Raw genomic sequence first — 13,862 nt, 5'->3', positions numbered from 1 at the left:
GGTGTTGCTTTATCTGTTCGTTTAAAACCAGGTTTGCTGTTCATTTGAGCAAAATGAGATGAAAGGGAGACTTGTCCGAGCCAGAACGGCCCATAGGACCGGATCTCCTGTTTCTGTAGCATGAGGCAGCTTGATGTACAAGTACACCCCCTGGAGAGGAGATCAGTCTTCTATTGACAGTGGTTGTGGGATTTTAATATATCAAGACCTTGATTGGTTCAATGAGGTATGTTAGTGCCATGTCAAAGTCTTTACAAAACCTTAATAAAGGCTGCCTTTTATATAAAGTGGTACCTAATTGTCTCAAGTATTGACTGAGGCAGTTACTTTCTGGTGGCTTAGCTTTGAAATGGAACGGAACAATGTCATTCCCTTGAAAGGCTTGGTAATGAAGCCAAAAAAAAAGTGGCCTTGGGTGAATGTTTCCAGGAATTGGTCCGTGTACAGCTGGCGTTTCAGAGACATTAATAACTTTGCGTGAGTGTGCTTGCGTGCTCTAACGAAGAAGAAAAGGGCTGACTTTGTCTTATGTGGTCACGCTTGTTTGGGTTTGGTGGATCCTTGTTGGTTCATAGAGGAAGGATGTATAGGCAGGAACGAATACACATTGTAGGGGAGAGTGGGGTAAGTTGAGCCTCCCGTGTTTCTAGGAATACATACACAAAATGTATCATTTGACCAAATATTTTGCAAGAGTTAATCATTTCATGGAGTCAGTGAAGGATCAAACCACATGGAAAAAGTGGTAAGGACGTTAAGTCCAAAAAATATTTAAGATTGTTCTATAAATCATTTAGGGTCTCTATATAAACTTACATATGAGGTCTTAAACCTAGCATGAAAATGCATCCTTGTAGCTGTGTGTGCTAATATTTAATCTCTGAAACTGGAAACACTTATCTCCCTCACTAGCTTTAAGCACCAGCTGTCGGAGCAGCTCACAGATCACTGCACCTGTACATAGCCCATCTATAAATAGCCCAAACAACTACCTCTTCCCCTATTGTATTTATTTATTTATTTTGCTCCTTTGCACCCCAGTATTTCTACTTTGCACACTCATCTACTGTCAAATCTACCATTCCAGTGTTTTAATTGCTATATTGTATTTACTTCGCTAACCCTGGCCTATTTATTGCCTTTACCTCCCTTATCTCACCTCATTTGCTCACATTGTATATAGACTTATTTTTCTACTGTATTATTGACTGTATATTTGTTTTACTCCATGTGTAACTGTGTTGTTATGTGTCGCACTGCTTTGCTTTATCTTGGCCAGGTCGCAGTTGTAAATGAGAACTCGTTCTCAACTTGCCTACCTGGTTAAATAAAGGTGAAATAAATAATTTAGTCAATGTTTGCCTTGGGGTTGGTTGAGCCAATGTCAAGTTGAGCAAATTGAATTGTTTTCTTCCCAGGTGTAATGCAAGGCATTATCTCTGGGATATGAGGTAACAACAGGGCCTTTAACATGTTCAAAGTGTTTGTTAGGTATTAATACCTATGTTAAAAGATGTTTACATTTAGTAAAAGACAAAGTGATTGTAATTGTGTTTGGGAAATAAATATAGACATAATTTTAAAAACATAGTGGTAATATTTCATTTAGTCCCTCGGCTCAGCTTTTTAATTTTTCATAGTTTTATTTAACAAGGCATGTCAGTTTAGATTGTTATTTACAATGACGGCCTAACCCCGGCCAAACCCTACAACGGAAGACACTGCGCCTATTGTACGCCGCCCTATGGGACTCCCAGTCACAGCTGGATGTGATGCAGCCTAATATATGTTATTGACAAGTGCTGGGCTGACGGATGCGGGTTTAATTCCTCAGTGGGATACCCCACCAGAATGTGATCTAATAAACTAGTCCTGATATACCATTGTATTGACACAACACGATGACTTGATTATTCGGTGCGTTTTCCCGGTGCTCTCTGACCCCCAAATGTATTGTTTTTGGACAATTTATTCCCTCCTGGGAGATGCTGGTATTTAAAGCCCTTGGCTCCCTGCCCAGCATGCTCTGGGGGTGTTGACCCCTCCCCCTTCTGCTTGATCACAGCCCAGCTCTCCACTGTGTGAGCGTTGTCGTGACTACCTCAGTGAGAGGCTAGCTAGCCTCCCTCCCAGACTGTCTCTCCGTGCTGCAGATGTCAGCTGGGTCTCGCCACCACCCCATCATCATCATCAACCCTCCACCTGCTTTGTGGCAAGTGTGTGTGTGTGTGTGTGTGTGTGTGGGCAGTGGGTGCACACACAGGCACACACATATACATGCACGGACACACCTGCTTCCATTGTCAGACACACACACACACACACACACACGGCTGTAATTATGATCCAATGGAGGGGCTGGGACACATCTCTCGCTGCCCACTTCACTCCCTCTTAATAGGGGTTGCAGGGTGGCATCGGGTACACAGCTGTGGAGCCCACCAACACCCTCAGCCCTCCAACTGAGCCCCCACACCCATTTGGCATGTACAGAGGAGCTAACCCACCCACTCTCCTCTTCATTTTGTGTGGCTGTTAGACATCCCCAATGGATCTCAGCCATTAGTCACTCTGCAGAAGATTACCCTGGTCTGATCCTTGTGTACGTCCTTATGGTTCACATGTAAGCACTTTTTATGGATTTTGATCTACCAGGCATCAATGCCCATGTCTCTGTGTTCTGCAGTATGCCTGTGTGTCTGGGATGTGTGTCTATTTAAACCTGGCAAATAAAACTCATGAGTCAGCACTATAGAAAACATCCCCTGTGATCAATGGCCGGCTTTAGAGGATCTCTTCCTTTGTCAATATTTACTACACTCTCCTATTGTCTGTCGTAGCGTGTGTTTTGTGTGTGTGCTAGCTCCTTTGAACTCATCCTCAACTTTGCCCGTCTCTGATTTATCAGTCCTGACGTCCTGTCTGTTCTGTCTGTCCCCGTCTTGTTCTTGGAAGTTGTTGCTGTCAGAGGAAACGAGAGAGAGACCGGGAAGGAGAGACTGACTGACAAAGAAAGCTCAGAGAGAGGGAGAGAGGGAGAGCGCTCAGGGTTCTGACTGTTGACTTCATAACTGCCGGGTTCTTCTCTCCCTGGCCGTTTCCCAAGCCAGGAATGTTTCGCTTGGTAATTAATAAGAGCTGGCTTGCTCTCCAAACAGACTCTTCCCCCGCTTCCTTCCCCTGCGAACGCCGTGACGTCATCACTCCCGAGCCCGTCCAAGAAACACACGCTCTCTCGCGCGCGCACACACGTAGGGATACACAGACAGACACACAGGGATTGTGGACAAGCATCAACCACCTCAAAGGACGTTTAAGTGGGGCGTTCCTCTCATGTGGTTCAGTTTGGGTTTTGACGTCAGAGACAAACGAGACTGGACTGAAAGGGATTTTCTTTCCAAAAGCTCTTCTTTGAGCCGTGTGTGTGCGCGTACTTGGAGGGTTTCTATGTGTTTTTTGGCTGGTTTGAGTTAAAGGGGAATTTTTGTGAGGGCCAGAGGATATTTGACTGGCATGAGTGAATTGTGAATCCCTCGCCTTTTAAATGCCAACGCGGTCGGTTTGTGTAAGGCCCAGCTGTTGTTTGCGTAGACTTAACCTAATGTAGAAAACGTGTGTGTGAGTGTGTTCTTGGATTTGTGCGTCTGTCCCTTACCCGGTCAAGATGTGTGAAAAGCACATTTGGCTCTGTGTTTGCGATCGATGACGCAAGCCCCAGTTTAGGAAGTGGAGTTGTGAGGAGAGCCTTATGTTACTAGTGGACGGTAGTTTATGTACTCCTCTACTGCGTGACTTCGCTGTTCCAAAGGGAGTTTGTTGCTGAAGTTTTTTTGCTGATGAACAAATAGGAGAGGGTGCACTGAAGGTGGAGTCTGTGTGTGTCTGCCTGCCTCCGTCTGCCTGCCTGCCTGCCTGTGTGTCTGCCTGCCTGCCTGTGTGTCTGCCTGCCTGCCTGTGTCTCCGTGTGTTTGTCTGCGTGCCCAGTCATTCCACTCTTAATACTTTCCATTATCCTTGGCCGAAGGCCCTACAACAGCTACTGTAACCAGGCCTCTCATATCACATTGGTTACCACTGGGAAGGGAACCAGGTCTATGTCCCAAATGGCACCCTATTCCGTATATAGTGCGCTACTTTTGAACTAGGGCCCACTAAGGCTCTGGTGAAATGTAGCGCATTAAATAAGGAATTGGGTGCCATTTGGGATGCAGACCAGGACTAGACAACCAAGGCCATGTAAAACACCATCGACACAACATACATGGGCGAGCAACACCAAGGCCAAACTTACCTCTACCTCAGAAGTCCACATACTCTATATCTCTTGGCTTATAGGCTCTATTTTAGAGTAAAGGGTACAGTTGGCCTGTTTATAACGATGAACAGGTTTGCGAGTAAGTCTTTGAAACAGTTAGCAGGCTATGTTATTGTTAACACACCTCATATTGCGTGAACGTCAGACCATCACGTTACAAAAACGTTGTCGTTTTGTGGATACCAGTTGGTTGCTTACAATGGTGGGAGTGGTAAGAATTTACTGTGGTCCACGACATTATTCACCTTTCAGTCCTATATCAACGGTTCAGCGATATGACGTAGGTGCACAAAGTAAACGGCATAGTGGGGGAATTTGCGCAACAACTAAGAGCATTGAAGCGCGAGACTAAACTTCTCTGCTGTTTTGGTCCTTTGCGCAGATACTGTGTGACTGTGTGAGAACGAAGTCTTGCATCTTGCTCATCACAATATCTGCGGTGCTGCTCGTGGTAAAGTCATGAGTCTACCTTTAAAATTATAGTACCATTGTCCGTTTTTTCATGCTCGAGGCTTTAACATCAATCATTAGGCAAACATAAGTGGTCACACAGCTTTATTTCAAATCTGGCCATCAAACAGGACTCCCATAAAGCCTATCTGTTTGTGCTAGCGCAGCATGGCTAGCCTCCTTTTGAAGCTCTATTTGTTTTAGCTTTATGACACATCATAAAGCACTGAATTGGCTCCCCATCATGGAAAATCAGCAGCGGGCACATGGGCAGACTGCTTTATACATCTGGCTGCCTCTGTCTCACCCAATTTAACTTTCCCTTACACTTTGGGTGGATGAAAGAAATATCTGGCCCTGTGTTTGTTAGTGGTAAATTTTCCTTACTTCCTTTCTCAGTATGGTTGCCATTTTGTTTTCAAATTATGATTTATTTTCCCTCTACTGTAAACCCAGGTATCTCTAAAGTTGGGCATGTGCTGGATCTAAGAAGCTCTAAAGGTACGTTTTTCATCCTAAATAAACATTGACCTTTTTATATCCAGCGGTAATGCATCATTGACACACGCCACAGCGATAGTGATGCACGAGTTGACTCGCAACCTGAAGTAGCCGCGGTTATATCCGGGGCGGGCGGGTTTAGGGTAATGCAATATTGTGTGGATGAAGTGGGTGGGTGGTGGACGGGTTGAATAAAGAGAAAATGATGTATGAAAAAATGTCTTATTCTTGGGGCTACGTTGAGGTTTTTCTTTCATTATGTTTATCTGCCCTTAGTGCATAAGCCTAAACGTTAGAGCCTGACTCTACGCGGGTCGACTGAAACCTGACACAGTGGATGCTACTCTGTGACGCAAAAGAAGGGAAAGGAAGACAAAAGTAGGCAGTCATAGCCTCATAGCTGGACAGTGGGTACTTTGATTTTCTAAACGTTGTTGTTCTATTCATTTTCTATCGCTTTTTTTTATTTTTTTATTATCCGATTTTTTTTTTCAAATGCGGTGTTAGGCTACTTGCCAATACAGGCAGTCTGCCTAAGAGGTCCGTTTCCTTTCAGCAACCTTTTCAAGTGAAAAGGCCCAAATGCTTAAGAAAAACGTCATTGTTAAATCAAATGTTCAAGGACAAAGTAGCCTAATTGTACAGTGCATTTTCACAAAAGCATGTGATTTAGACGCTTGTCAGACTTCATTTTCACAAAACCTTGCGCACGGTGTCAGGGTCTCAGCAAAACATTAGGCTACTGTTCACAATAGGCCTAAATATTAAATGAATAAATGTCGAAGATAAACGTCATTGTTGAAGAGAAAAAAGGGAACTGTACGGTACATTTAGGGTCGGATGCGGTCCTCAGATGTTCACTTTATCACATAGTTGGGCAGTTGCGGCTGGGTTATTAGCAGTTGCGGCTGGGTTATTAGCAGTTGCGGCTCGGTGTGGGTGAACACACCCCGCAGCACTACACAGCGAGTCTAAAACAGCCGACAAATATCCAGGATGCTAAACTGGAGCCAGCAGTCTGTCTTATTGTTTACTTGTCTAGAAGTATGCAAGGGAAATGGGTCCGGTGTACTTGGGCTTGCGGTAAACAGACTTTCCTCCCCTCCGGTTGATCCATTGTTTTATCTGAGAGGGCGATGACAGCGGGTTTGTGGCGTGTTTGTGGAAGTAGCCTCATTTAGATGAGGGTGCAAATCATGATTTTTGTGTGTGTTGAGTGGGCGGCTGTTTAGAGTTGCAGTCGTCTGCGGCGGTTGTTGTTGTTAATAAAATCGAACAAAAGTACATATTTCAAGGTCAGTGCTCACTAAGGCATGTGTTATGGTAAAATGCACCAAACCAGTCTTGAAAGCAGAGTCGGACAATTGTGTTTCATAAACACTCTTGAAATAGTTTTTACTACATCCACTTACTTTACCTGCTTGCTGCCTGTCCTTTTCAGAGTATCTGTTTTGCCTTGGCTTAACGGTAGCTCTCCTCTGTAGTGTTTTGGAAACATTCTTGCCTATGCTGCCATTGAGCCATAGACAGAAGCCCTTTCAGTCTTATTTGGTCTGTCAACACAGCAGGGGCAGAGGTTGGACTGTTTCATGTTTAGATGGTCCACAGTAGAGGGGTAAAGGGCAGGTGACTCGGCTGTACTGTGCTTGTACCCCAAACGCAGCTAGCTGGCTCAGGTGGAGGGGCTCGAAGCACGGTGCTAGTCATTCAGAAGTACATAGAGGGTAGACTCTCTCTCGCTGTGTCTCTCTGTCTCTCTCTCTCTCAAAAGCCACGGTGACAAAGCTGATATTTTCATATTTTATTTAACCAGGAAGGGCTCATTTGAGATTTGAAATCAATTTTTCAAGAGCGTCCTGGCCAAGATAGATAGGCATTTGATCTCGGTGCACATTTATTTATAGTTTATTTGTTTCCTGTAACCTGAATTGCGATTCTGAAGAGCGTGCACTCCCTGTGCACCATGGACTGTTATTCATGTGTTAAAATACTTCAACCCTAAATTTACCTTTTTTGGAAATATACTCCAATGTCTTGTAAGCATCTCATATTAAACAACCCAAAAGCAAGCAAGGAATGAGTCAGTACTTCAATTCACCATGTGCAGCATAAGACAGGCAGACATATTAGTTAGAACACCATGGCAGCTCTGAGCCGTAGTGGGTCACGACGCAGCGTTTGTTCACCGGTGTTTCTGGTAATCACCAATAGGAAAGGAAACTGAAACGTGACGTTAACCCGGGGAGACGAGTGTGGCTGCTGCCGTGTATGTGTGGTGCTTGTGTCCTACAGAAAATAGCATTTCATTGACATCTGTAGAGCAACAGGAAATGTATTATAAAGCTGTGTGGGTTACAGTTAGAAGGTACAACCTGTGAAATAACTAAACTATGTGACTAGCGTTGTGTAGTTACTCTGAGATATACAGATCTGATGTGAATAGTTGAGGGTTAGACTTTAGCAGTCCACCCAGGCCTCCAAATGTCTTTCTCTTTATCTTCCATTTCCTCCCTCTTTCTTTCTCTCTTTGGCCTATATGTTATGGTTTCCTCTCTCCATCTCTCTGGACGTGTACTTTATTTATTTTTCTTTCTTTCACTTCTTACACACACACACACACAGTTGCTTGCGCCCACACACACACACACACAAGCTGTGTCTGAGAGGGAGGAAAAATACTTAAAAAAATGTTTGTGTGGCACAGCGCTCTGTTCTAGGCTTCTAAGGGGAGACTGAGGAGATGGATGGGTGAAAGGGAGACTTATAAGCAATCCTGGTTGCCGGGTGAGATGGGAAAGGGTGGGATGCATGCATGCTTTGGGGGGGGGGGGGGGATTTCGTCGTATGCATTTATTTGATCGTTTTTGTACCTATACCTGAAAAAAAAGACAAAACTAAATAAAAAGTTGGTCACAAAAAGTAAGTAGGCTGTATACAGGGTCAGATTTAGGGTCAGTGCCAATACCATGTTTAGAATATTTACAATGTGCAGGGGGATACTGGAGTGGTAGGGTTAGATATGTATAGGGATAAGGTGACTAGGCATCAGGATATTTGATCAACAGAGTAGCAGCAGCGTATATAGGCTCCTGAGTGGCGCAGCGGTCTAAGGCTCTGCATCTCAGTGCAAGAGGCGTCACTAGTCCCTGGTTCGAATCCAGGCTGAATCACATCTGGTCGTGATTGGGAGTCCCATAGAATGGCATCCAGGTTTGGCCGAGGTAGGCCGTCATTGTATATAAGAATTTGTTCTTAACTGACTTACCTAGTTAAATAAAGGTTAAATAAAAGATGGATTGTAAATGAGTGCGTGAATGTGTGTGAGCAAATTAAGTGTGAGTGTGCATAGAGTCAGTGCAAAAATCTAAAATGAAATAGAAGGGTCAATGCAGATAGTCCGTGTAGCCATTGTGTTTGCTATTTAGCAGTCTTATGGCTTGGGGATAGAAGCTGTTCAGGAGCCTGTTTGTGTCAGACTTGTAGCTCCTCCACCGCTTGCCATGCGGAAGCAGAGAGAACAGTCTATGGCTTGGGTGGCTGGAGTCTTTAACAATTTTCACACCTACCTGATATAGAGGTCATGGATGGCAGGGAGCTCGGCCCCAGTGATGTACTGCGTTCAGGGCAGTGGACCGCCTGGCTACGAGGTTAATATGGGTTAGGTTGAGTCACAGGCAAGGCCAAAACATACGTGTGTGTGTGTGTGTGTGTGTGTGTGTGTGTGTGTGTGTGTGTGTGTGTGTGTGTGTGTGTGTGTGTGTGTACACACACTGTGAAGGTGAATGAAAATGGCTGTGTGAGAATGGAACTCCACGGATCTGTGAGGAGAGAAGGAGAGGAAGAGGGCGATTTGAGCTAGAGATTAGAGAATCAGGGGTTTCAGATCATTGGTCATGGAGGAAAGGAGACTTGGAGGGGAAGCTCTATAATACTTTTTCAGAGTGAATGGTCTACTTGTGTCAGTCATACTGTGTGGCCAGTCTGCTCAAGAGGAAACAGCGGAGATTGTTGAGGATCTCGCATCAGTTTTCACTCTGGACAGCTGAGGGATCTGTGTACAAAATACACCCTACACACACTCAATCCCACCCAAATGTTACTGCACACACACACACACTGAAAGCCTAAACGATAACCATCCTGACCCAATTGAATACAATAAATTGTGACTAGGCTCACTGTCAGGCCTCCTACACAGTGTTACATGCCCCATAGTGGATAAACTAACATGTTAACTGAGACCAGGGCCAAAATCAATGAGGCTACTGATGTCCTAGGAGAAAACACACGTCATGTAAGCATGCAAGGTGGCTCGTTCGAGTCCTCTGTGTCTTTGAGCAAGGCACTTAACCCTAATTGCTTCAGGGTCGCCGTTGACTATGGCAGACCCTGGCCGGGACCCCACTCTCCAAGGGTGTCTCAGGGAGAGTGGGATATGCAAAAAAAAAAACGTTAATTTCACACATGCGTATTAAAGGTAGACTCAGCGACGTAGATGCAGAAAGTAAACAGCATAGTGGGTGAATTTCCACAACTAATAGCGTTGAGGCTAAACTTCTCCGCTGTTTTGGCCCCGTGGAGCGAAACCCGTGCACGTCCGCCAATACTGTGTGAGAGCGAAGTCTTGCTTCTCGCTCATCTGCGATGTTGACCGTGGCAAACACACACATATTACACATACACACCGCCTGTTCCAAATTCATCAGAGGCCTGACCGTTCTACCACCATAGTCTCCTCTACTCCAGGCTCCTTATGGCAACTCTGATTGAGGCTGAGGTGGTGTATCGATTGGTGCAGGTAGAGCTGAAAGAGTAGTATTACTCCACTAACCAACTCCTCTCCCCAGCCATTCTGGCTCTGCAGCTGGCCAGTTGCACAGACTGGGTGGCCCACAGAATGGATGTGACTGAAACTGACAGAGAGCACATGAGGAACGTCACAAGGGAATCGAGCTGCTTGGCGTTCTTGACATGCTAACTGTCACTAATTTGCTGGCTGAGAGGTATATGGTTCTAGTGCTGTGCGCGTGTGTGTACTTGCATGTGCGTGCTTGCATGTATGCCTGTGCATGTTTGTGTGTGGGTGTGCGGAGCTGAATGTGTGCGAATATGAATATTGGTATTGTTTGATGATGAGCTGTGCAAGGTAATGGGCCCTGAAATGAGACAACACTGGATGTCTATCGCATCCCTCATCTGTCTCCAGCACTGAAGTCATTGTATCAATTTGCCATCACTTAACTTCACACAAGCGGTCGATTTGGTAAGAGGAACTTGATTGTTGTCTCACTTCTTTAGAAAACTCAATTTGTACAATTTGGATGAGATTTCATTCCTTTCATGTGGTTGTTGTCCTTTTCGGCTGAGGAGCTCTCTCTATTTCTCTCTTTCTTTCTCTGTCTGTTGTCGAAGGAGAGGTGAATAAGGCCCTATTTTTCAGTCAGGGCACAACACGTTTGATATGTTTTTTTCAGTGTCACATTTCTGCCCTGTGTTTTTGGTCAGATGTGGAAATTGACGATTGCATTTAAACCGTATGGATCCTCTTTATCTAGGCCGGTGGCTTCTTTTGTTGTTTGGATTGTTGCTATTGATTGTTTCCCCTGAAAAGCCCAGGACTCAATTTCCTCTCTGCATGAATAACAGTATACTCCAGGGATTCATTTATTGACGTCCATATGCGCTAATTGGCAAATTACCTGCGATGAGGGACAGGCTTAAACGTGACGCCCATTGACTGATCTCAGACCAGTTCTTAGGATCACCAGTGACTCCATCGGAACCATTCTGAACTCAGAACAGTTCTAAGTGTCCCTTTTGTGTCACTTGTGTATTCAGGGTCCGTTTCAATTGTACTTAATGTAGCACTTGTTTTCTGCTCGGACACTCTGGTCTTGTTGGCAACCCTTGAGAAGGGGTAATCGTTCTGTCCCCATGACAACGGTCACTCCAGTGACCAAATTCCAGCCTACCAAAACCCTTTTTATGTTTCTCGTTACCACATTTGGATTGAAAAGGGGATTTCAGACAATATGGAATGTAGACATCTAAAACCATAGAACGCTAAAGAGGTTACGGCAAAAAATACCCGTGATTGACTTTTTAACCTCTCTGGGCTAGGCGGGACGAATTCGTCCCACCTACGTAACAGCCACTTGAAGCCTGTGGCGCGATTTTCAAAACCTTAAAAATCCTATTACTTCAATTTCTCAAACATATGACTATTTTACAGCTATTTAAAGACAAGACTCTCGTTAATCTAACCACACTGTCCGATTTCAAAAAGGCTTTACAACGAAAGCAAAACATTAGATTATGTCAGCAGAGTACCAAGCCAGAAATAATCAAACACCCATTTTTCAAGCTAGCATATAATGTCACAAAAACCCAGAAGACAGCTAAATGCAGCACTAACCTTTGATCTTCATCAGATGACAACCCTAGGACATTATGTTATACAATACATGCATGTTTTGTTCAATCAAGTTCATATTTATATCAAAAACCAGCTTTTTACATTAGCATGTGATGTTCAGAACTAGCATACCCCCCGCAAACTTCCGGGGCATTCGCTAACATTTTACTAAATTACTCACGATAAATGTTCACAAAAAGCATAACAATTATTTTAAGAATTATAGATACAGATGTATGCACTCGATATGTCCGATTTTAAAATAGCTTTTTGGTGAAAGCACATTTTGCAATATTCTAAGTACATAGCCCAGGCACCACGGGCTAGCTATTTAGACACCCGGCAAGTTTAGCACTCGCCATAATCATATTTACTATTATAAAAGTTTGATTACCTTTTGTTGTCTTCGTCAGAATGCACTCCCAGGACTGCTACTTCAATAACAAATGTTGGTTTGGTCCAAAATAATCCATCGTTATATCCGAATAGCGGCGTTTTGTTCGTGCGTTCCAGACACTATCCGAAATGGTAAAGAAGGGTCGTGCGCATGGCGCAATTCGTGACAAAAAAATTCTAAATATTCCATTACCGTACTTCGAAGCATGTCAACCGCTGTTTAAAATCAATTTTTATGCCATTTTTCTCGTAGAAAAGCGATAATATTCCGACCGGGAAACTCCTTTTCGGCAAACAGAGAAAAAATCACAAAGACGAGGGCGGTCAGGTCACGCGCCTAAGCCCAGAGTCCCTTGATCGGCCACTTGAGAAAGGCGATAATGTGTTCCAGCCTGGGGCTGGGATGACGACATTCAGGTTTTTCCCGGGCTCTGAGCGCCTATGGACGACGTAGGAAGTGTCACGTTAGAGCAGAGATCCTTAGTAAAAGATAGAGATGGCAAAGAAGTTCCAGAAATGGTCAGACAGGCCACTTCCTGTAAAGGAATCTCTCAGGTTTTGACCTGCCATTTGAGTTCTGTTATACTCACAGACACCATTCAAACAGTTTTAGAAACTTTAGGGTGTTTTCTATCCATATGTAATAAGTATATGCATATTCTAGTTACTGGGTAGGAGTGGTAACCAGATTAAATTGGGTATGTTTTTTATCCAGCCGTGTCAATACTGCCCCCTAGCCCTAACAGGTTAATGTTCTTCCCAAGGAAAGAATGTTCCAGTGACGGGAAAGTTGCCATATTTGTTCTGTCTCTGTTCTTCCCAGCATGAGTTCCCAGATGGGGAGGTGAACACTTGCCCTCTGACCCAGTGCCCCTCGTAAGACCTCACCTATCTGTTTTTTCCTTAACGGTTTTCCCATTCTCAGCGACGGGAAACTGCTGGCATTCCTGGCACATCTGTAGGGAATGTCGGAGGCACTAAAGAAAGACGGGGCACTTTTTGATGCATTAGGATAAGAAGACCTATTTTGAACAAGCCCCCCCCCCTCCACACATGGAGTGTCCCACCCCTTGTTTCCTGTTCAATGGAAAGCATCCAACGGCCACATGACGCAGTCCATCATCACTGTGCAGGGAAGCACAGTCAGCCTATTTGTAGATGCATATTTAGTGTCAGAGCATAACCCCAACATTCACACAGATACACACACGCCGGCCAACCATCATGGTCATCAACATGTCACCACTCTCTACCACAAACTCTCATTGGTTGGCCTACACGCTAACTAACTCTCATTCTTAATGGCTAATGTTTTTAGCAGTTAGCGGCCAACACGCTAACTCCTAGCATCAAAGAGAGGCTAAGCAAGGTGGAACTCTCGGCTAACTGGCCAAAAGTTAAAGTATTTCATTCTCTCCGCTCTTTTTAATTAATTGCTACTTTCCTTACCTCACCTTTAAAAGACTCATATTATCTGGTCATTAGCATTTATCAAGGTCGCCCACTTGTTAGCCGTAATGACCACGGCTTATTAATTTAATCTTTTGGCTTTTCCATGAAATCCAGGTCGTAAAACCGCAGGATGCCATTACGAGGGAAAGAGAGAGAGGCGAAGAGAGGGTAAGGTAGAGAAATAATTGAGGCTTTTTATGTCAATGGTCTTGGCCTTGGTCCACAGGACAGCTCACTCTGGCTCAGGCCATTTTATTGTTGTGGTAGATATTGAGCCCCATAAAATGGCCTCTAGTATAGCTGCTTGTAGTGATGGGGTGGTAGAATTACGTT

At 44.4% G+C, this 13,862-nt stretch overlaps 1 protein-coding gene across 3 annotated transcripts in view; it reads left to right on the top strand.

Annotated features, from left to right (window-relative positions):
- LOC106585713 (cytoplasmic phosphatidylinositol transfer protein 1) overlaps positions 1–13,862 on the top strand; it is a 78,822-nt gene that overhangs the window by 24,300 nt on the left and 40,660 nt on the right. Inside the window, exons 1-2 of one of the 3 annotated variants that reach the window (XM_045705937.1) lie at positions 5,208–5,266; positions 5,543–5,673. The exons of the other annotated variants lie outside the window; for them this stretch is intronic. The gene's annotated coding sequence lies outside the window, so the exon portion shown is untranslated. Of the gene's footprint in view, positions 1–5,207; positions 5,267–5,542; positions 5,674–13,862 lie in introns of those variants that run through there. 3 annotated transcript variants of the gene reach the window in all.

Source organism: Salmo salar, chromosome ssa02, assembly GCF_905237065.1.
Source record: "Salmo salar chromosome ssa02, Ssal_v3.1, whole genome shotgun sequence".
Classification (NCBI taxonomy): Eukaryota; Metazoa; Chordata; class Actinopteri; order Salmoniformes; family Salmonidae; genus Salmo; species Salmo salar.
Note: the sequence above shows the minus strand (reverse complement) of the source record. Positions and strands in the feature narration are given on the sequence as shown.